Source organism: Mobula birostris, chromosome 26 (genome assembly GCF_030028105.1).
Source record: "Mobula birostris isolate sMobBir1 chromosome 26, sMobBir1.hap1, whole genome shotgun sequence".
Classification (NCBI taxonomy): Eukaryota; Metazoa; Chordata; class Chondrichthyes; order Myliobatiformes; family Myliobatidae; genus Mobula; species Mobula birostris.
In genome coordinates, this window is record NC_092395.1 from 9,176,636 (window position 1) to 9,198,636 (window position 22,001).

General features: G+C 40.2%; 1 protein-coding gene and 1 long non-coding RNA gene across 5 annotated transcripts in view; one reads left to right on the forward strand and one right to left on the reverse strand.

The window, feature by feature from the left end:
• The window catches only part of LOC140188244 (casein kinase I), a 145,777-nt gene extending 138,312 nt beyond the window's left edge, over positions 1–7,465 (reverse strand). For all 4 annotated transcript variants that reach the window (XM_072244338.1, XM_072244335.1, XM_072244336.1 and 1 more), the window contains exon 1: positions 7,312–7,465. The gene's annotated coding sequence lies outside the window, so the exon portion shown is untranslated. The remainder of the gene's footprint in view (positions 1–7,311) is intronic.
• A 267-nt stretch (positions 7,466–7,732) lies between these two features.
• Positions 7,733–19,293, forward strand: LOC140188108 (uncharacterized). The gene is made up of 4 exons (XR_011883223.1): positions 7,733–8,850; positions 11,733–11,844; positions 12,649–16,090; positions 17,714–19,293. It is a non-coding gene; the product is annotated as an uncharacterized lncRNA (long non-coding RNA).
• The last annotated feature ends 2,708 nt before the right edge of the window (positions 19,294–22,001 follow it).

Here is a 22,001-nt window from a genome sequence, read left to right on the forward strand (position 1 = left end):
TACCAAAGGAGGTGTAGGTTCTCCTTCCCCCTACTAGCCTGCAGGTCACCCTTGGGCAAGATGTAGCACCTGCTCAGCCCCCTGATCAGGGTCACGTGAAGCCATGAGAGCAGGTGGTGGATGGTCGTATGAGCAGTTGGTGCATGTCACAAGCCTTGGTTATGTGACCACTGGCGCCAGGCAACCCCTGAAGAATATCGATAATGGCTGGGGTCACCTCTCATTAACAACACGGCCCAGAAGGCAGCAATGACTTTTGATAGAAAATTTTGGCAAGAATAATCATGGTCAGGAGACCATAATCACCCATGTCATACGACACAGCACATAAACAAAATACAAACGTTTGTAGATAAAAATCACGGAACTGAGCAAGGTAACAGCTTTTAGAGCACAAATACTCTTTAAGATGAGATTAGCTTTGTCACATCAAAACACTGAAACAGTGAAAAATGTGTCAAATCTAATCAATGAGAATTGTATTAGGTCAGCCTACAAATGCAAAGGGTCCTTGTCCTAATATTATTTTGTGACTATATTATATTGTATTGTAACTGTGTGCTGTTTTGCACCTTGGCTCAGAAGATTTTTTTTTTGTTTAGCTGTATGGTGGAATTACAAGATACTTCAAATTGAAGTGTTGTCACACTACCAGCACCAAACAGCATGCTCATAACTTACTAACCTTAACTGTACATCTCTGGAATGTGGGAGCAAACCATTACACCTGAAAGACATGGTTACAGGGAGAATGTAGAAACTCCTTATAGACAGCAGCACGAATCAAACCCCAATCACTTGACTGTTGGCACTGCAAAGTGAGTGCTCTAGCACAGGAGTTCCCAACCACTTTATGGCATGAACCAATACTGTTAAACAAGGGGTCGTGGACACCAGGCTGGGAACCCCTGCTCTAGTGGCTACACTATCGTGCCACACCTTTAGCTTCATGCCACTGAACTAACTCGGGATTCAAAGAAATGCAACTTTCCCCAATGAATCTCATGTACCTTTAAGCGGAAGGAAGTGTATGGTCGTGCACTAAGGTAGAAGGAAGAAAGGCCAAGACTATTTTGTAAACAGGAAGCAAATACAAAAATCAGAGGTGCAAGGAGACTTGGGAATCTTAGTGCAGGATTCCCTAAAGGTTGACTTGCAGGTTGAGTCAGTAAGGAAGGCAAATGCAGTGCTACCAATTATTTTGAGGGGACAAGAATTTTTAAAAAATATGAAGTCTCAGCATTACAAGGCATTGATCAGACCACATTTGGAGTACTGTGAGTAGTTTTGAAACCCATATCTAAAAAAGGATGTGCTGGCATTAGAGAGGGTCCAGATGAGGTTTACTAGAATGATTCTGGGAACGAAAGGGCATATGAAGAGTGTTTGATGACTTTGCCGGTACTCGTTGGAATTTAGAAGAATGGGAGTGAGGAGGATTTCATTGAAACCTACCAAGTATTGAAAGTCCTAGATAGAGTAAAGATATGGAAAGGATGCTTCCGATAGTACAGAATCTAGGACCAAAGGGCACAACCTCCGAAGAGAGAAACATCCATTTAGACCACAGATGAAAGTGTTTTTTTTTAGTCAGAGAGCAGTGAATCTGTGGAATCCACGTCATTGGGTATATTTAAAGCAGAGGCTGATAAGTTCTTCATTAGTGAGGGTATCAAACGTTATGGGGAGAAGGCAGGAGAATGGGGTTGACAGAGGTAATAAACCAGCCATGATGGAATGCAGAGTAGACTCAATGAGCCCAATAGCCTAATTCTGTCCCCAAGTCTTATAGTTTTTAACCAGTCTGTCATGCATACGTGAGCACCTACTTGTACTTGTAAATTTGTACTCAATCTTGTTAATATTTTAAAAATGCCAGTAACTTATAAAATAAACAGCTGGCAGGTGAACACAGCTCTACATATCAAAGTACATATAGGTTACCATATACAACCATGAGATTCATTTTCTTGTAGGCATACTCAGTGTGCAAATACAAAAAGATATAATAAAAATAAATAAGCAATAAATATCAACAACACGAGATGAAGAGTCCTTAAAACTGAGTCCATCAGTTGTGGGAACATTTTAATGATAGGGCAAGTGAAGTTATCCCCTTTTGTTCATGAGCCTAATGGTTGAGGGTTAAAAATTGTTCTTGAACCTGAATGACTGTAGACTCCTGTACCTTCTTACTGATGGCAGCATCAATAAGAGAGCATGGCCTGAGTGGTGGGGGTCCCTGATGATGGATGCTGCTTTCCTGTGACAATGTTTCATGTAGATGTGCTTAATGGTGTGGAGGGCTTTACCTGGGATGCACTGGGCTGTATTGATTACTTTTTGTAGGAATTTTCCATTCGAGGGCATTGGTGTTTCCATACCAGGCTGTGATGCAGCCAGTCAATATACTCTCCAGCACAAATCTACAGAAGTTTGTCAAAGTTTTAGATGTCATGCCGAATCTTTGCGAGCTCCTGAGGTAGAGGCGCTGCTGTGCTTTCTTCATAATTTCACTTATGTGCCAGGCCCAAGACAAGTACCCCGAAATAATAACAGTGGAATTTAAAGCTGCTGGTTCTTTCCACCTCTGATCCTCCAATGAGCACGGAGGTGGTGTTTGGTTACAGACACAAATAACCAAATACTCGCAACAAATTGTAACAAATAACATCAATTTTCCTTGATGCAACTTGGTTACTTGTCTCAGATTTATAGTGTAACCACTGAATCCATGATGAAATTTAAATATTGTGAGACTTTAACAGATAAGACCGATAATGAAATTGCCATAATAGAAACACCCAAGCGATCTATCAAGAATTACTGTGTTGAATCCAACGTAGGTAAATAAGTGAACAGTCTAACCAAGGTTTCTTAAAGAAGGGTTTTGGCCCAAAATGTCAACTGTTCATTCCCCTCCACAGATGCTGCTTGACCTGCTGAGTTCCTCCAGCATTTCACATTACTCTGGATTACCAACATCTGCAGCATCTCTTGTGCAAATATAACAAGGCAACCAACAAGTTCTTCAGATTCACAACACTGAAGTTTGCACTTGCTGAACTAATTAAACGCTCTATTTCTACACGTTTATCTCTTCACTGCCACTCCCAGTAATTCAATTCTGCTCTGCTGTTTTATCACATCAGTCTCATATTTTGCACTTCACTGCATTTTGCACCTTTCAGCAAACTAAGTCAGTCAATTAGGATCATTTATAGTCCTCTTTATTGCATAATCCAAGAAACCTTCAATTCCTTTGTGCACAAAAGACGGTAGCGTAGCCGTAAACGCGATGTTTAGGGCGTCCAGTTCAACACTGGTGTTGTCTGTAAGGTGCCTCCCCATGGAATATGTGGATTTCCCCCAGATGCTCTGGTTTCCTCTTCCAGTGCCAGGTCTTTGTAAATTGGCCTGAGATTAAGTTTAGAGTTAATTGGGCTTGTCGGGGGTTGCTATGCAGCACGGCTCATGCTGGAAGATCCTACTCTGCGCTGTATCACTGAATAAATATATAATCAGTTTATCATTATTGGATTTTATCTCCCTTTATAATTAGTTCTATCTATAAAAGATTATCAAAGGATAGTAATGGGAAATTAGTCTTTTCAGAATCTTTTTTCCTCATCTATATTTGTATTAAGTATTTCCTGCATAAAGAAGTTTGAATCGTGGAGATTTGAGGATTGCAAGTTCCTTCATACTAAGTTGATTATCGTTATGAATGCTGACATCTTTGACAGAACCTTTGTTTCCTAGAGCTTCTTTGTTTAAAATAACTGACATAACTTTAGAGGCAAGCAGAGCCAATAATGCATGCAAGAGCCATTTTATTGTGAGTACAAAATTGTGTTCTTCAGAAGGTGACATCTGAGGCAGCCAAAGTGAATTAATTAACTTGAACAATGTCTTCCTGCTTCAAAATTATTTAATCCAATATGTTACATGAAAAAGCAGAATCTAGCCAGGATGGATTCTACTACCCATGCACAGTCAGAACATTTCACCCTCTGCTTTTAAATACATATGTTCTTGGCCTACACAGCCACCTGTGGCAATGAATTCCATAGACTCACTACCATCAACTCCATATAAATAGGTCCAACAACAGAATGACAAATCATATCAACTGTCACAAATTTCTATCTGCTCTACATATTGCCATTGTGAGCTTTGACATTAGTATTGAAGTAAGACCACCATGTGGAATGAAACACCCAAATGAAGTGTACAATTACATAATGAGTAGACGGCAGGCAGAGCAGGCCTTGGGGTGGAAGGGATCTGTAGGAAAAAATTGTTAGGTTTTGATGTGAATGAGGAAAGCAATCCATCATTAAAATTTTCAAGAAACCTGGTTAAATACAAGAACATGGAAGATGGTCTTAATTTGCCATTCAATTGACATAAACACATAAAAAGGAAGAGCTCACTTTAGAACAGAAAAGCAAGGATGTAATGCTGAGACTTTATAAGGCATTGCTCAGACCACATTTGCAGTTTTGGGCCCCTTATCAAAGAAAGAATGTGCTGGCATTGGAAAATATCCAGAGGATCACAGGAATGATTTTGGAATGAAATGTTAATGTATAAGGAACGTTTGATAGCTCTGGGTCTGTGCTCACTGGAGTTCAGAAGAATGAAGGGGGATCTCATTGAAATTTATTAAATACTGAAACGTCTAGACAGAGTGGATGCAGAGAGGATGTTTCCTATAGTGGGGGAGTCTAGGACCAGAGTGCACAACTGGAAGAATCAAAAGGCATTCCTACAGAACAAAGATGAGCTGGAATTTTCTTTTAGCCAGAGGGTGGTGAATCTGTGGAATTAATTGCCACAGGCAGCAGTGTCAGCCAAGTCACCGGGTAAAGCGAAAGTTGATAGATTCTTAATTAGTCAGGACATCAAAGATTAAGGGGAGAAGGCAGAAGAAGTTGAGAGGAATAGTAAAGCAGCCATGATGAAATGGCAGAGATTTTATGGACAGAATGGCTGAATCTTCATTTATATCTTATGCTCTTAAAAAATACCTTCAAAATTCTGGAAGTGATTTATTCAGAGCAGTTCCCAGAGTTAAAGCATACATATAAGATGCCAAGCCATAGCTACACCAGTATATGAATAGTCTAGGATCATGTAGAAGAACTAAACATTTAACAATATAACTATTATCAAGCTAGTGCTGAGTTGAAAATGAGATAGTGCAGGTCCAGAGGGCAGAATTACAAATAATGTTTCATATGGTAATTAATAAAACCCACAAAAGCAAAACATGGTGACACAATAGTATCACTTCAAATTCATCAACTGGCTGTTTTCTGAAAACTAGTGTGAAATGCAACTGTAGATTTTCATGGTGAATCTGCAAAAATACTTCCAAGGGATAGGCTGTACAGCACACATTCTGCTTCAATTTCCATTCATTAGGAGACCAGATATAGGAGGAGAATCAGGCCATTCTGCCCATTGAATCTGCTCCACCATTCCAAAAGGGCTGATTTATCATCTCTCAACCTAACCGTAACCCTAACCCAAATGCCTTCTCCACATAGTCTTTGAAGCTCTTACTAATCAAATACTGGTTAACTTCTGCTTTAAATATAACCCAATGACTAGGTCTCCGCCATCTGTTGCAATGAACGCAGATTCACCATCTTCTGATAAAGAATTTCCTCATCTCTGTTCTATTCTGTCCTTCTATTCTGAGCCTGTGTCCTCTGGTCCTGGACTTCCCCACTGTAGGAAACATCCTCTCCACATCCATTCTAACTAGGCCTTTCAATAGGTTTCAATGAGATCCTGTCAAATATTGAAAGATTTAAAAGGATATACATGCATCTAGCATCTGCTCTAACATATATAGCATTAGAAAATCTGCAGCATTACATCTGCTTATGATATATTTTTATATATCACCAGTGATTCTAATTCAAATTGAATTCCAAAAAATTGTATCATCTAACCTGAGTATTTAAATAAAGTTGCATGCTAAAGAATGAAGAATGCAACTATTTTGCAACAAACATGTAACCTGTTACTTCATTTGTTTCATTCAAAATGTTCCATAACACATCACTGAACATAGCTGGACAGCTTCCAAATGACTACCCAAACAGCTCTCTTCCACTAACTGCTGCCTCACACACAATTTTCCACCTTGTAGACATATTTAAAATTAACAAAAACGTTCTACAAAATATTCTGGTAGGTGATCCAAAATTTGTTTTTCCAAATATATGATGTCAAAAGCTCCAATATGACTTTAGAAACTTTCCAAACAAGGACCACTTCTTTTGAGTCTGAAAATAATCACTAGAATTAAATAAATTTGAAAAGCAGAGATGCCACCCAATAAAAGCAGGGTAAAATGCTCCCCTTTAGATTGTTCACCCACTGTTGAAGAGGGACCCCAGTATAAATAAAATTATATTATTCATTATTTCCTTCCAACAATGCCCCTAAACAATGTTAAAGCTATTTGTGTCTATCTGAAAGACCCCACCTTTCATAAAATTATTTGAACATAAAATTATCAACTGAAAGGCTTCAACAACATATTGTTTCCATCAGTTCTACATGTTTAGTATTTTGACTGGAAAGTTGTTGGAGGTGGAAATGGGGAAGAGAAGACAAATTAAAATAATTGCAGACGTTCAGGTATTGAGAGGTCCTAATATGCTGAACATCTATTGCATAATACATTCCTGATTCGTTTTTATGGTGTTAGATTCACAAATACCCATCATTTCAACAAAGACCATCAAGACAACAGTCTCATATTCCCCAAACATTCGTCTCTTTAGTTGAACGGTCAATTCATTCATCTATTTTTTTTGCCAAGGATCCACCACCAGAAGTTATGATCACAACCACCTCTGGAATAACGTAGTCAAACCTGGTATCCTCACTGCTGACAAATACTGGAATCCCTGGACTTTAAAAAACTTGTAATACAACTAAAAATTTAGTTTCCAAATGAAAAACACAAAAAAAAAGTCCCTCCAACTAGTGTCTGTGGAGTGTTACAAGTAAGAATTCACGCAAAAGCTCGTCGTTCTAAAGAAAGCAGGAAGCCAGCAGCCCCTGAAAGGAGAGGGAAGGGCAGTGAAGGCAGGAGGAAGAGCATTTGGTTCATTTACAGGCGCTGAAGTCGAAGCAGGCCTAGCCACAGAGAGCCGAGCCGAGCCTAACCCTAAGTGCTTCTCAGCAGCACAACACACCAGCCGAGAGTCTCAGACTAAAACCGGCCTCTCCTTTAGCACCCTCTGCTCCCAAGCCACAGCTGAGAGGTAAAGAACAACTCAGTACCTTCTTCTAGATCAGGTTTGCAGAAGACTCTCCCCTCATTTCCCTCTCTTGCTGTATTTTTTTTCGCTGCTGGGATTTTTTTTAAACCTATTTCCAACCCAGCACCAGGGCAACTCCTTGGCGCATGCGCCTTCCCCCGCCCGCCGGCCTCCAACCAAACTTGCTGGCTGCGGTGCCTAGAACCTCCGGAGCTCCACGATTGGACGGGCCCTCTGCGGCCGCCCCCCTCACTTGGAAGGTTGCTCTGGGTGACGGCGTCTGTCATTGGCTGCAGTGACCCGTCACTCAAACCCGCAGTCCATTCGCGGCTGAACGAAGGTTGGTCCGGAGATGGCGCCTACCATTGGTTGCGGCGACCCGTCACTCAAGTCCGAGTGTCAACTCGCCGCTGAAGTTGGCTTGTTTCGTAGCCGTCGGGCAGACGAAAGTTGAGGACGTTGTTGGGGTTGGTGGAGAGAATAGAGTTGGCGGCGGAGGCTTGTCAGTGCAAAAAGAGCCGGGGGCGGGTTCACTGACGATCTCACAGAAAGGTGGAGCCGACAGTAAAATAATCAATAGGCGGAGGAGGCAGCCGCTGACGTCAGATCTTCTCATGCAGTCAGCCAGCCCAGTTTAACATCCTGCTAACTTTCCAAGGGAATCTCAATGGGTTTCTGTTTTGCAAAGAGGATGAGAGCTGAGGTGTGATGGCGTGGGTCGCTGCAAAGTAATAGGTTCACTTGTATATCTTGCTTTGGCTGTTTATCTCGCAACTGGATTATTCTCCCCACCAGCAGGTAATGGCTGGTGGGACCACAGTCAAGTTCTTCTGAAAGACTGCAGGCTTGCTGATGAGTTTACAGCGGAGCAATTCCTCAGAGAGCAGCAAGAGACGCGGATTGGAACTGCTTAGTTCCCAGTGTGGCACCAAACGATAAATTAATAATCAAATACCCATCAAAACTAAGACGCAAGAGGTTCCGCAGATATTGTAAAACTTGAGCAACGCTCGAAAAATGCTGGAGGAACTCAACAGGACAAGCAATATCCTGTAGTTAATGAACAGTCAACGTTTCGGGCCGAGACCTGCTTAAGGGTGAAGGGTCCGGATGAAGCGTTCATTACTCCCATAAATGCTGCCTGCCCGGCTGGGTTTCTCCAACAATGTGTACGTTGTCCAACTATTTTAATCCCTTCTGGTTACACAATATGCATATCCCTCCATTTCATGTGCTTCTATCTTAAGAGCTTTTGGATGCCCCTATCGTGTTTGCCTCACCCATCATCCCAGGTAGCGCATTCCGAGCATCCACTACTCTCGCCTGAAAAGCACGCCGTCAAGTATTGGATATTTCAATCTTGAAAGAGAGATAGTGGCTCTCCACTCTACCCATGCCTAGCATGATCTTATATTCAGTCGTGATGAAGGGTCTCGGCCTGTAATGTCGACTCTCCATAATCGCTTCCTAGAGATGCTGCCTGGCCTACTGCGTTCACCAGTAACTTTGATGTGTTTTGCCTGAGATTCAGAAACAGTTCTTCAAAGTTTAAAAGTTCAAAGTAAGTTTATTATCAAAGTATATGTTTTTTTTCTTGCGGGCATACTTAATAAATCCATAATAGAATAATAACCATAATAGAATCAATGAAAGACCGCACCAACTGGGCATTCAGCCGATATACAAAAGACAACAAGCCAGGCAAATACAGAATGAAAGAATAATAATAAATACACACATACATACATAAATAAATAAGCAATATATATTGAGACCATGTATTGGTTGAGGGGTAATGACTGTTCCTGAACCTGGAGGTGTGGGTCTTTAGGTTCCTGTACCTTCTTCCTGATGGCAGCAGCTTGGCCTGGGTGGTGGGGCTCCCTGATGATGAATGCTGCTTTCCTGCAAACTTCAGGCTCTTGAACCAGTGTGGATAACATCACCATTGTCAACTCTGAACTGCTTCCACAACCTGCAGACTCACTTTCTGGGACTTTACAACTCATGTTGTCAGTATTATTTTATTTGCACAGGTTTTCTTCTTTTGCACATTCATTGCTTTGTTTATGTATAGTTTTCATAAATTCTATTGTATTTCTTTCATTCCCGTAAATGCCTGCAAGATAATGAATCCCTGGGTACTATATGGGAACATACACATTCTTTAATAATAAATTTACTTTGACTTTGACATGAAATACTAACACTATCAAGTACAAGGATCAAAGCTGGAAAGAAGACAACATCAACATTTAATGAAAAGCATTATTCAGCCTAAAAATACAGTCAAATCAAGTTCAAGTTTATTCTCATTCAACCATTTACATCTATACCGCTAAACGAGACATGTTCCTCTGCACAGTACAGTACATATAACTCATAAACATATACGTAAAGTAATATTACTAGAAATAAATTAACAAATAATAAGTTGCATTTACGACACAAGTTTAAAAGTGAGCAGTATAATGCTACCAGCACTTCATAAGTAATGACATTTGGGTGGTGGCAGGGAGCTCAGTAGTCTCCTGGTCTGGGAGAAGAAGCTGCTTCCCAGCCTAACAGTCCTTGCTGTCAGGAAATGTAGAGGAGGCTTGACCCAAAAGCAGAGCAGCAGAGATAATTCAGCAGTCAATGATAACTTTAATAATAGACTGCAAAATAATAACCCATGAGGTGCCACAAAACAAAACAGAATTTAAACACAACAGGCACCTGGGAAACTCTAGGCAGGGAGGGTGAAAGCTCAGAGCAACTGGTTGAGATCGCCTGGTTCAATGAGTGAACAAGGACAGTGGATGAGAACTGGGGTTAAATAGGCTGCAGGTGACGAGTCTGGAATGAGGGATATGTGAATCTGATTAGCTAGGTGGAGACTGGGAGATGTCAGCGTAGCAGGCCTGACACTTGTCCTATTGCTATGGGACCTCCTGCCTGACGGTGGGGGGGGGGGCAAAGAGATTGCTGGATGGATGGGAGGGATCACTGACAGTGCTAGGAGCCCTGCATACACAGTGCTCCTGATAAATATCTCTGATGGGTGCCTTGATAACCAATAATTTAGTTTTACCCTGGTCTATACCATGCTATGCCATCGGCTTACTGCATTTGTTTTCAACATTTTTTTTTTTACAAATATCTATCTCTGGGCACTCTTTTGTCACAGCTGAAGTCCATTCTTTTAACTCAATCATTTTATTTGTCACGATTTCATTTGTACCCCCTCTGCAGTTTGTTGAACCAGTAATTTGACATCCAGTTCACTTATTTGCTGCTACAGTATCTGGAAAACTATTGCTCATTTTATAAACTCTAGCAGCTTATAACATTAATCAGAAGATACTCAACATCACAGATCCGATACTAGTATTTGAAAACTAATATTCGAAAAGGCACATTGGCCTCTTGATGGCAAACTGCACAGTCTGCATACTCCTCAGTTGCCACACAAGTTGAAGGGATGGTAGGAGGAAGACACCTGGTGCGATGACCTTCATTAATCATGGGACTGATTTCAAGAGCCACTAGGTAATGTAGCAATTTTATAAAACTTTGATTAAACCACACTTAGAGTATTGTATTTGGTTTTGGTCGCCTCATTATAGGAAAGATGTAGAAGCTTTAGAGAGTGTGCAGAGGGGCCTCACCTGGATGTTGCCCAGATTAGAGAACATGTTTTACGAGGATAGCTTGAGTGAGCTAAGGCTTTTCTCTCTGGAATCAGAATCAGGTTTAATATCACTGGCATAGGCCATGAAATTTGTTGCTTTGCAGCAGCAGTACATTACAATATATAATAAAAACTATAAATTACTTTATACTTTATTGTCGCCAAACAATTGATACTAGAGTGAACAAACATCACAGCAATATTTGATTCTGCTCTCCGTGCTCCCTGGAGTACAAATCTATAGTAAATATTAAAAATTTAAATTATAAATCATAAATAGAAAATAGAAAAGGGAAAGTAAGGCAGTGCAAAAAAACCAAGAGGCAGGTCCGGATATTTGGAAGGTATGGCCCAGATCCGGGTCAGGATCTGTTCAGCAGTCTTATCATAGTTGGAAAGAAGCTCTTCCCAAATATACAAACGTTTGTATATAAAACATAAAGTAAGTAGTGCAAAAAGAGAGGGAAAAATAGTGAGGTTGCGTTCATAGGTTAATTGCCCATTCGGAAACCTGATGATGCTGGGGAAGAAACTGTTCCTGAAATGTTGTGTGTGTATCTTCAGGCTCCTGTACCTCCCTCTTGATGAGAAGAAGGTATGTCCTGGGTGATGGTCATTAATAACTAATGCCACCTTTTTGAGGCATCGCCTTTTGAAGGTGTTCTCAATGCTGGGGAGGCTAGTGTCCATGATGGAGCTGGCTGAGTTTATAACTTTCTTTTTTTTGTAATTCATTTTTTTATTGAGTTTGAGTTTACAACTTTCTGCAGCTTTATCTGATCCTGAGCAGTGGCCCCTCCGTGCTGGACAGTGATGCAACCACCAAAGGAGCGAAGGAAGATGAGAGGCAACTTGTACAAGAGATTAAGAGGCATAGATCAAGTAAGTAGCCAGAGTCTTTTTCCTAGGATGGAAATGACTAATACAAATGGACGTAATTTTAAGGTGATTAGGGGAAAGCATAGGAGAGATATCAGAGGTAGTTGTTTTTTTTTACACAGAGAGTGGTGAGTGTGTGGAATGCCCTGTCAGGGACGGAGGTAAAGGCAGATATATTAAGGACATTTAAGAAACTCTTAAGATAGGCACATGGATGATAGAAGAATGGAAGGTTATGTAGAAGGGAAGAGTTAGATTGACCTTAGAGTAGGATATAAGGTCAGCTTAACAGTGTGGGCAAAAGGGCCTGTACTGTGCTAGAATGTTCTGTGTTCTTTGTGCTTGTTTAAAATAAAGTAGGAATTCTACTTCATGACCTTGAGTTTGCACATAAAACCTGGGCTAACATTTACAATGTTACACTGAGGGAACACATTTCTTTATCAAAACACACATGGTGACCATTCTGTTGATGGTCTTGAATTTATTTTTAAAAAATTTATTTAGAGATACAGCACAGAACAGGCATTTCCGGCCCAATGAGCCGCACCATCTAGTGACTCTCCTTTCAAACCCAGCCTAATCACGGAATGTAGGAGGAAACCGGAGCACCTGGAGGAAACCCACGTGCTCATAGGAAGAACATACAATCTTTCTTACACAGGACATCAGAATCGAACTCTGATGCTCTAGGTTCCAATAGTGTTACACTAACCACTATGCTACCTTATCATCTTGTAATGTTCTATGTCCTTCATGGTGTTGTTTCAAAGAAATGTGACAAGTTTACTATTTTTCCCTCCACAGATATTCGCTGTAAACCGGACGACCATCTCCACAAATCAAATCTTTCTTTTGCATTACCACTGAACTCTAATTACTACTTTAGTTGACATCTGGTCAACATGGCACCCTGCTGCAATGTTCATGGAGGATGTGGCTCAGATTTAGCTGTATTTTTTGGTTCATAGGGATGGTTTTGGTGGCAGCACAAGGAGTCGGGAACAGGGATAAGGAGTTAGAGGTCAGAGAGGAAAGGAGCCAGAGCTCAAGTCAGAGTGCTTCACCGTCCAAGGCCAGTGATCCCCGTGGTCATTAACTGAGGTCAGTGGGTCCCATGGACGAGGGCTGGTGCCGCCCACTCCCCCGGGTTGGCAAGTTTCCCTAGGTCGGTGAGACTCAGAATCAGAGATCATCTGAGTAGAAGGCACAAAGCCCAGTGAACCCCCAGGTCAGTGAGTTCAGGGTTCAGAGATCTGTGTGTGTCTAGAGTTCAGAGTTCCATGATTGGCGGGTCCTGTGGTCAAGACTGAAGCTCAAGGACAGAAGTTGGCAAGGTTGGAAGTTGGGGTACAATGGTTGAAGCCCCGGGATTGCCTCGTCTGGAAGTCAGAAGCTCGATGTCCAAGAGGCCTGACCAGATACTGGAGGTTGGAGACCTGGCAATGGTCTGTCTTAGAGTTGAAGGGGAGAGTGAGAGAGCGTGTGAATGTGTGTGTGTAAAGGGCCTGTTTTGCTATTGTTTTGTTTTTGTTTCTTGTGTTGTTCTGCTGAACATGGTGGGCAGACGATGATGGCACTGGAATGTGTGTTAATATTTGTTGGCTGCCCCAAGCACATCCATAAGTTGTGTTGGTTAACACAAATGACAAATTTCACTGTATCTTCAGTGTACATTGATAAATAAATGAATCCAAAGCTGAATCTTGTGGTCCCCCTAAGCCTAGACTTTAATAGAATCAAAGTTACAATACAGGAGGCTATTCAGCCTTTTGCATTTTTTTACTTTATTTTATTTCATTTTTTTTTATCATGAGATACATCAAACAGGCACTTCAGGCCAACAAGTCCATAAGACACAGGATAAGAATTAAGCTATTTGGCCCGTCCGTCATTCAACATTCAATCATGGCGGATCCTTTTTTTCTCCTCCTCAACCCCATTTCCTCGGCCTTCTCCCTGTAACCTTTGATATCATGTCCAATCAAGAACCTATCAATCTCTGCCTTGGCCTCCACAGCTGCTTGCAGTAACAAATTCACCACCTTCTGGCTAAAGAAATTTCTCCACATCTCTGTTTTAAATGGATGCCCCTCTATCCTGAGGCTGTACCCTCTTGTCCATGAGAAACATCATTTCCACATCTACTCTCTCTTGGCCTTACAACTTTCAAAAGGTTTCAACGAGATCCTCCCTCATCGTTCTAAATTCCAGCAAGTACAGACCCAGAGCTGTCAAACGTTCTTTGCATGATAACCCTCTCATTCCTGGAATCATCCTTGTGAACCAGCTCTGAACTCTCTCCAATGCCAGCATATCTTTTCTTTGATGAGGAGCCCAACACTGTTCACAATACTCAAGGTGAGGCCTCACCAGTGCTTTATAAAGCCTCAGCATCACATCCCTGCTCCTGTCTTCTAGACCTCTTGCAATGAATGCTAACAGTGCATTTACTTTCCTCACCACCAACTCAACCTTTAGGATATTTTGCACAAGGACTCCCAAGTCCCTTTGCATCTTGGATTTTTGGATTCCCCCCCCCATTTAGAAAATAGTCCTCACATTTATTTCTACTACCAAAGTGCATGACCATGCATCTTCCAACATTGTATTTCATTTGCCACTTTCTTGCCCATTCTCCTAGTCTGTCTAAGTCCTTCTGCAGCCTTCCTGTTTCCTCAACACTACCTGCCCCTCCACCAATCTTCATATCATCTACAAACTTGGCAACAAAGCTATCTATATCATCTAAATCATTGCTATACAGCATAAAAAGAAGCGGTCCTAACACCAATCCCTGCAGAACACCACTAGTCACCGGCAGCCGAACAGACAAATATACTTTTATTCCCACTTGCTGCCTCCTACCAATCAGCCAATGTTCTAACCATGCCAGTAACTTTTCTGTATTATCATGGGCTCTTAACATGGTAAGCAGCCTCGTGTGGCACCTTGTCAGAAGCCTTCTGAAAGTCCAAGTATACAACATCCACTGTATCCCCTTTATCTATCCTACTTGTAATCTCAAAGAGTTCCAACAGGTTCGTCAGGCAAGATTTTCCCTTAAGGAAACAATGCTGACATTGTCCTATCTTGTCCTGTATCACCAAGTACTCAATAACCTCATCCTTAACAATTGATTCTAACATCTTCCCAACCACTGAGGTCAGGCTAACTGGTCTATAATTTCCTTTCTGCTGCCTTCTTCCTTTCCTAAAGAGTGGAATGACATTTGCAATTTTCCAGTCCTCTGGCATCATGCCAGATTTTGGAGTCATGCTGCCCAGCAACGCAAGTATTTAACTCTTGCCCAATTAAGGCCAGTTTATACTTCTGCGTTGAATCTATGCCAGAGGTACGGCGTAGCCACGTACCCTACGCCTTAGTCTGATGCACACCTCCCCAAAAATGTAACTACGTGTCGCGGCGACACAGACTGCAACAACTGTGATTGGTCCGCTTGGTAGCATCGCTTGGAGATGATGAAAATATTTGAAATGCATTTCCTCGTCCATGTCTCTCAGTGGCCAGACATGCACAGAAAATTCACCCTCCTTCTGCCTCAATCCGTTCAATGGTCATACACAACATCACCTCCGAAGTCTTCTCTCTTTTCTGCATTGCAGTAATTTCAATAAAAGTAACTCTTGTTCAATATTTATTAGCTCCAACTCCAACATGATGTGCTCAGTTTCAGTCGCCATTGTTTGAAGTACACAAAGAAACTCAACACAGTGGCATAGAAACCCCGCGCCAACTAGCATTTTGGCGGTGAATTGCAGAGCGATGCAGACACACCAACACACGTATAAACGCTCACAACGGCGTAGGCCACTTGCGTAGGCTATGGCGTAGAGCCTACGCAGAAGTATATATCAGCCTTCACAGGACAATTTACAATGACCAGTTAACCGAATAACCAGGACATGTTTGGACTGTGAGGGGAAACCGACGCATCCAGAGAAAATCAGTGCAGTTCACACAGAGAATGTACCAACAACTTACAGATGGATCTGGAATTAAACTCCAAACTCTGGCACCAAGCTGTAATAGCGTTGCACTAACCATTGCACTACCACGGAGGCTGTCTTGTCAATTGTCAGCTGAAAAAGACTAAACCAGCTTTAACCTATCTTCCAACATTTGTAGCCTTGGACGTCGGATTCTTTTCTGTTCACGTTTTGTGTACCTCCCTCCTCGAGTGCTGGAACCTACAAAAGTGGAACATTGAAGCAGGTTCACGGGTTTGGTGAGTGATTCAGAAAATACTAACTACGAATATGTATATTAATCATTTATTTAAAGAGTGAAAAAATTCAATCGAACATTTAAGTTGCCTCAAGTTGCCTGTGGCAACAAATTCCACAGATTCACCACGCTCTGGCTAAAGAAATTCCTCCTCATCTCTGTTCTAAAAGGATGCCTCTCTAACCTGAGGTTGTGTCCTCTGGTCTTAGACTCTCTCACCATAGGAAACACCCTGTAATCAATGTGTTAATGAATATAATCCTTAAATTTTCTAAACAATAAACATTCCACAACCTTTGCTTTGAAACATTTTAGAGCTTCAACACATTTACATTGTCAGTGTTTCAAGTTACAACACTGTTACAAATTGTAACAATACACACAGAAGTCAGTAGCTAATTGTTAATAAACCGCTGGCCATTGAATACTGATGCGGCCTAAGTTTACAAAATGGTAAAGATTTCTTTTGTTGTGCCATATTTCATTATACCCTCCAATTAATAAATAAATTTAAAAGTATGTGATTTTTCAATTTTTATTCTAAATATTCACAGTATGCATTTTACAAAAAAACCATCAAAAGTACCACGCAGTTTTCAAGCAGTATAAAATTTTTCTGCTTAGTGCAATGGTTGGTTCACTCAGATGTGGAAAAACGATAGGGGAAACATTGCAGGCTGGATTTACTTTCCTAAGGTTAAATCAATGCTTAGAGATAACATTAGATGCATTTCACTGTGTATGTTTCCACGTACATATGATAAATAAAGCTGAAACCAAAACATTCTACCAATGAGTTTGTATTCCCACAATCACTCTCCTGTAACCTAGCGAATTTCCTAAACAAATATTTAGCTTTCATTTCCAAGGACTTCAATGTTTAGCTAAGCATGCTTTCTGGATGGGGAAGGGCATAACATTCCCCATGTGTTCATCAGGAATAGGCAACATTTGAGAAATTTACAGTGATTTAATGTTTTGCATTACTGCTAATTTCAGACTTTGACACCTCCATATAGAAGTACTTATGGACTCAGTTTCAAGGACTCTACAATTGATAGTCCTCAGATCTACCAATCTCTCTCAAAGCAACACATGCAAAATGCTGGAGGAACTCAACAGGTCAGGCAGCATCTATGGAAAAGAGTAAACAGTCGATGTTTCAGGCCTAGAGCCTTCTTCGGGACTGAGAAGGAAGGGGGAAGATGACAGAATAAAAAGCTGGGGAGAGGAAGGAGGCTAGCTGGAAGGTGGTAGGTGAAGCAAGGGCTGGAGAAGAAAAAAATCTGATAGGAGAGGAGAGTGGATGGTAGGAGAAAGGGGAAGCAGAGGGGAACCTGGGGAAACCTATCAGCTTTCAGCTAGCCTCTTTCCCCGCCTTCCACCTTTTTATTCTGGCATCTTCCCCTTCCTTCTCAGTCCTCTCAGCATGAAACGTCGACTGTTTACTCTTTCCATGGATGCTGCCTGATCTGCTGAGTTCCTCCAGCATTTTGTGTGTTGCTTTGGATTTCTAGCATCTACAGATTTTCTCATGATTGTGCTTATTTATTTATTGTATTTCACAATTTGTCTTTGTACATTGTTTTTATATTTTCAGTCTTTGTAGTTTTCATTTATTTAGAGATGCAGCTCGGAGTTGGCCCTTTGAGCCACACTGCCCAGCAACCCGACAACCCTGATTTAACACGAACCTGATCACGACCAATCAAACAACCCGGTACATCCTTGGACTGTGGGAGGAAACCCGAGGAGACGGAGAAAACCAACACATCCCATGAGGACATACAAACTCCTTACAGAGGATGTCGATATTGAACCCTGAACTCCGATGCCCCAAGCTGTAATAGTGTTGGGCTAACCATGATGCTATCATGGCACTGCAATTCTATTATATTTTTTTGCTCTGTGAATGCCCGCAAGAAAGTGAATCTCAGGGTAGTGTATGGTGTAAAGTATAAATTTACTTTGAATCTCATCTTCTCCAGCAATGCAGTCTCTGTTCTACTGCTTATATTTGTTTTACTTAGAGATACAGCAAGGTAATAAGCCCTTCTGGCCCAATTACACCCATGTGATCAGTTAGCCTATTAACCCGTATGTCTCTGGACGGTGGGAGGAAAATGGAGCACCCAGATGAAACCTGCACAGACACAAGAATATACTGTACGAGCTTCTTACAGTGCTGGGAATTGAACCCAGATCACTGGCACTGTAATGACTTTTGCACATTGGTTGTTAGTCCATCCTAGTTTGTGTGCAGTTTTTCATAGATTCTGTTGTGTTTCTTTATACCAAATGTGAATGCTCTCAAGAAAACTAATCTCAGGGTAGTATATGGTGACATGTGTACCTTGATAATAAATTTACTTTGAATTTTGAACCGATACTTAGGCAAATTGGTTTACATATTCCTTAGATTTGACATTTCTTGAAATATATGGGTGGAGTGGGATGTTTAATTTTACAAGGGAGTGCTTCTCTAATCAAGAAAACTTTAATATATTATTATGGCATTTTTAACATCTAGTTTGTTTAAAACACTGGATTTGAAAACCTAGTCCAAAAGGTTATGTTATTTCTGATTGTTATACATGGCTTATACATTTAAAAATCCTTATCCCTTATACATTTCCAACTTCTTTGAGATGAACAGCCTGTTAATTCCCCTCTTTAATTAAAAAAAATGTCAAATTATTCAACATTATTTTCTTACACTCTTTTACAATATCACTGTTACCAGTTCTCAAGAGGTAAATGTTTCTCCTGATCAATTTCTTTTTCTTCATTGTAAGTTGTGCTAAGTTTGAGGTCCCTTGTGGGCTCCTCTCCTACTAGCAGTAAATAAGGTGGATTGAATTAATAAATCTGTGAAAATTCTTGGCTATTTAAGATTGAGGGAAACTGTTTGTACGAGAAGTGGGCACAGATTTCGAAAGTTACCTGTGAATGGTTCAATGACAAATGGGCAAAGATTTACAATTCTGGGCAAAATATAAAAAGGTGGATACAACAAAATTAGTCTAGTTCAACAGATTTTGTATCATACTGATGCAGAAACTCCTTGTTGTACAGGTTGAAACTTTCCACCAGCTGGCACTGTGTGAAAAGCAAATTGTTATAAACGGAATTCAGTCGTTCATATCAGTTAGCATAGGCAGTTTATTAGCATTGCAAGGTTATATCTTTACAATAAAATATTCTTTCCACAAAGTCCTTTGCTCTGTTATTACCATTTTATATGAATAAAGCAATACATTTTACTTATATGAGAAGCAATATATTTTACTTTTAACATTTCCTACACAAATATAAATTTCAAGACATGCACAACCCATAAGAGGAATCTTCAGATATATTTAAACCAGTAAAAGTGTCAGTTCAGACAAACAGCACACAAGGAAGTTTTAGTAACTTCTTTTCAGTTTCAATGATTAGATTACATTGTATAGAACAAAGTTTTCAAAAAAAAGGCCACATTGCTTCCAAGATTAACAAGCAACTAATTTTAGTAGAGTAATATGAATCAATTATCTGCCAATAGAATTATACACCCCACACATTAGAGATATTCACAAAATACCTTGAAAATTAATCTGATTCAAAACTGACAGAATGTCATGTTCAGGAAGTTTTTGCCACATGTCTGTTTGTCTCCACCAAGTGTTAAACAGATTATAAATGGATAGTAGGTAGAATCATATTATCAGTGCACATACCACACAACTAGAGAAACACTCCCTGAAGGTCAACTCATCAACCAGTTATTGTTCTGGCAGATTTTTAAAATTAGTAATTAACACATTACTGCATTTTAAACATAACTAGTTTAAAAATCTTTTAACAAAAAGTAATTATAAACATTGTGAAATTCATAAAATTTTTCAATCCCAACATAAATCTGATTTTTGTAATGACAATCAGCTAATCAATGGCAACTGCAGGATTATCAATATGTTAATACCAAGGAAATTAGAGTCTAACACTTAATTTTGCACAGAGTAAGTAAAACGTACTGTAAAAAAAAACACTAAAAAGCTACTCAAACTGACACAGTTTCAAAGGGAAGCAATGTGTTAAGTTTTTGAAAGTACTGATGATGTTTCTTAGCAATGTAAGTAAATGGTAAACTTTCAAAGGTTAATACAAGTTTTTAGTTAGCTTTTCTATACATTATGGATTTTCTATCAATACCCAAGTCAGACTAACTAAAATACTGCAGGAATGTCTGATGCATTAAAAATATTCAGAAACTTTTCGGAATGATGTCATCCATTAAAGGAATGACAAAAGTTATTACAGCAGACAAGAAATTCCATAAACACATAACATATGTCACCTTAGGTTCAAAAATCTACCCGCAAAATTCTGCAATTTCCCATTCTCATGAAAAGCATACAAGCTGAAACATTCTTAAACACAAGAGATGCTGCAGATGCTGGAAATCCAGAGCAAGACACACAAAATGCCGGAGGAACTCAGCAAGTATCTATGGAAATGTATAAAGTCGATGCTTCGGGCCGAAATCCTAAATTAGGACTGGAAAGGAAGGGACAAGAAGCCCCCTTCATCCCCCTCCCACACCACCTGGCTTGTACTTCTTCCCACTCTCCACCTTTTTTTGGCTTTTTCCCCACTTCTTTCCAATTCTGATGAAGGGTCTCAGCCTGAAATGTCAATTGTCCATTCATTTCCATAGATGTTGCCTGATCTGCTGAGTTCCTCCTGCATTTTGTTTTTGTGCATAGTGTTCTGACTACCAAATACAAATCATTTCAAGTTTTTGAATTTCAAGTTTTATATATAAAACCGTTTGGCGTGGGCGATCATGTCTCTCCATCCATCACGGTCCCTGACCCTCCAAATTGTAGTTGTTGCCTCCCGTTTCTGACCATGATATTATTCCATATATCATTTTCATTCTCTGTCTGCCTCTGCTTCTTTTTCTTTCCAGCTTTCCAGTTGTAACTAAATGTTTTACTGTCTCTCTTCGCATGATGTGTCCAAAGAATTTTGATTGCTGTTTTCTGATTTTAAGTAATGTATGTTTTGTTTTCATTCTCTGTAGAACTTCATCGTTGGTTATTCTGTCCGTATATGATATGCATAGCATTCTTCTGAGGAACCACATCTCTGCTATATTGATTCTTTTTTCCATTGCATTTGTGATGGTCCATAACTCGCAGCCATACATCAATATAGGAAGAATGTAGCAGCTGAGAGTTCTAAGGCAGATGTCAATTGCTATTTTCTTGTTCATTAGAATGTTTCTCATTTCTGCAAACGCTGTTCTTGCCATTGCTATTCTTGCTTTTATGTCTGTTTCGCATTTGCCATCAGATGTTACCCATGATCCAAGGTACTTGAAGTTGTGAACTCATTTCAGGATTTCATTTCCCAATACGATCCTACAGTTTGGGATAGCAGGTTTCTTTGATATCACTATTATTTCAGTTTTCTTTTTGTTTAAGGTTAGGCCAAGTCTTTCACTCTCTGTGTTGACGGTAGCTACTAGTTTCTGTAAATTTACTTCACTGTTTGCTATCAGTACTGTATCACCCACACAGCGGAGGTTTTCGATATTGTATCCTCCTATACTTATTCCAGGTAGGTCTTGTATGGATCTCATGATGTTTTCACTGTACAGGGAGAACAGGTCTGGAGAACACAAACCTGTCTGACTCCTCACTTTATTGGCAGATATTCACCAATCTCGTTGTCTATCTGTATGGCTGCACTTTGTTGCCAGTAGAGATTCCTGATTATTCTTAGATCTTTTCTGTTGATATTAATATCTTTAAGCATTTTCATGATGACTTGGTGTTTCACTGTGTCAAAGGCTTTTGTGTAGTCAATGAAACAGAAGTATGGGTCTTGTACTTCTATTGACCTTTCGATAATATTCCTGAGAT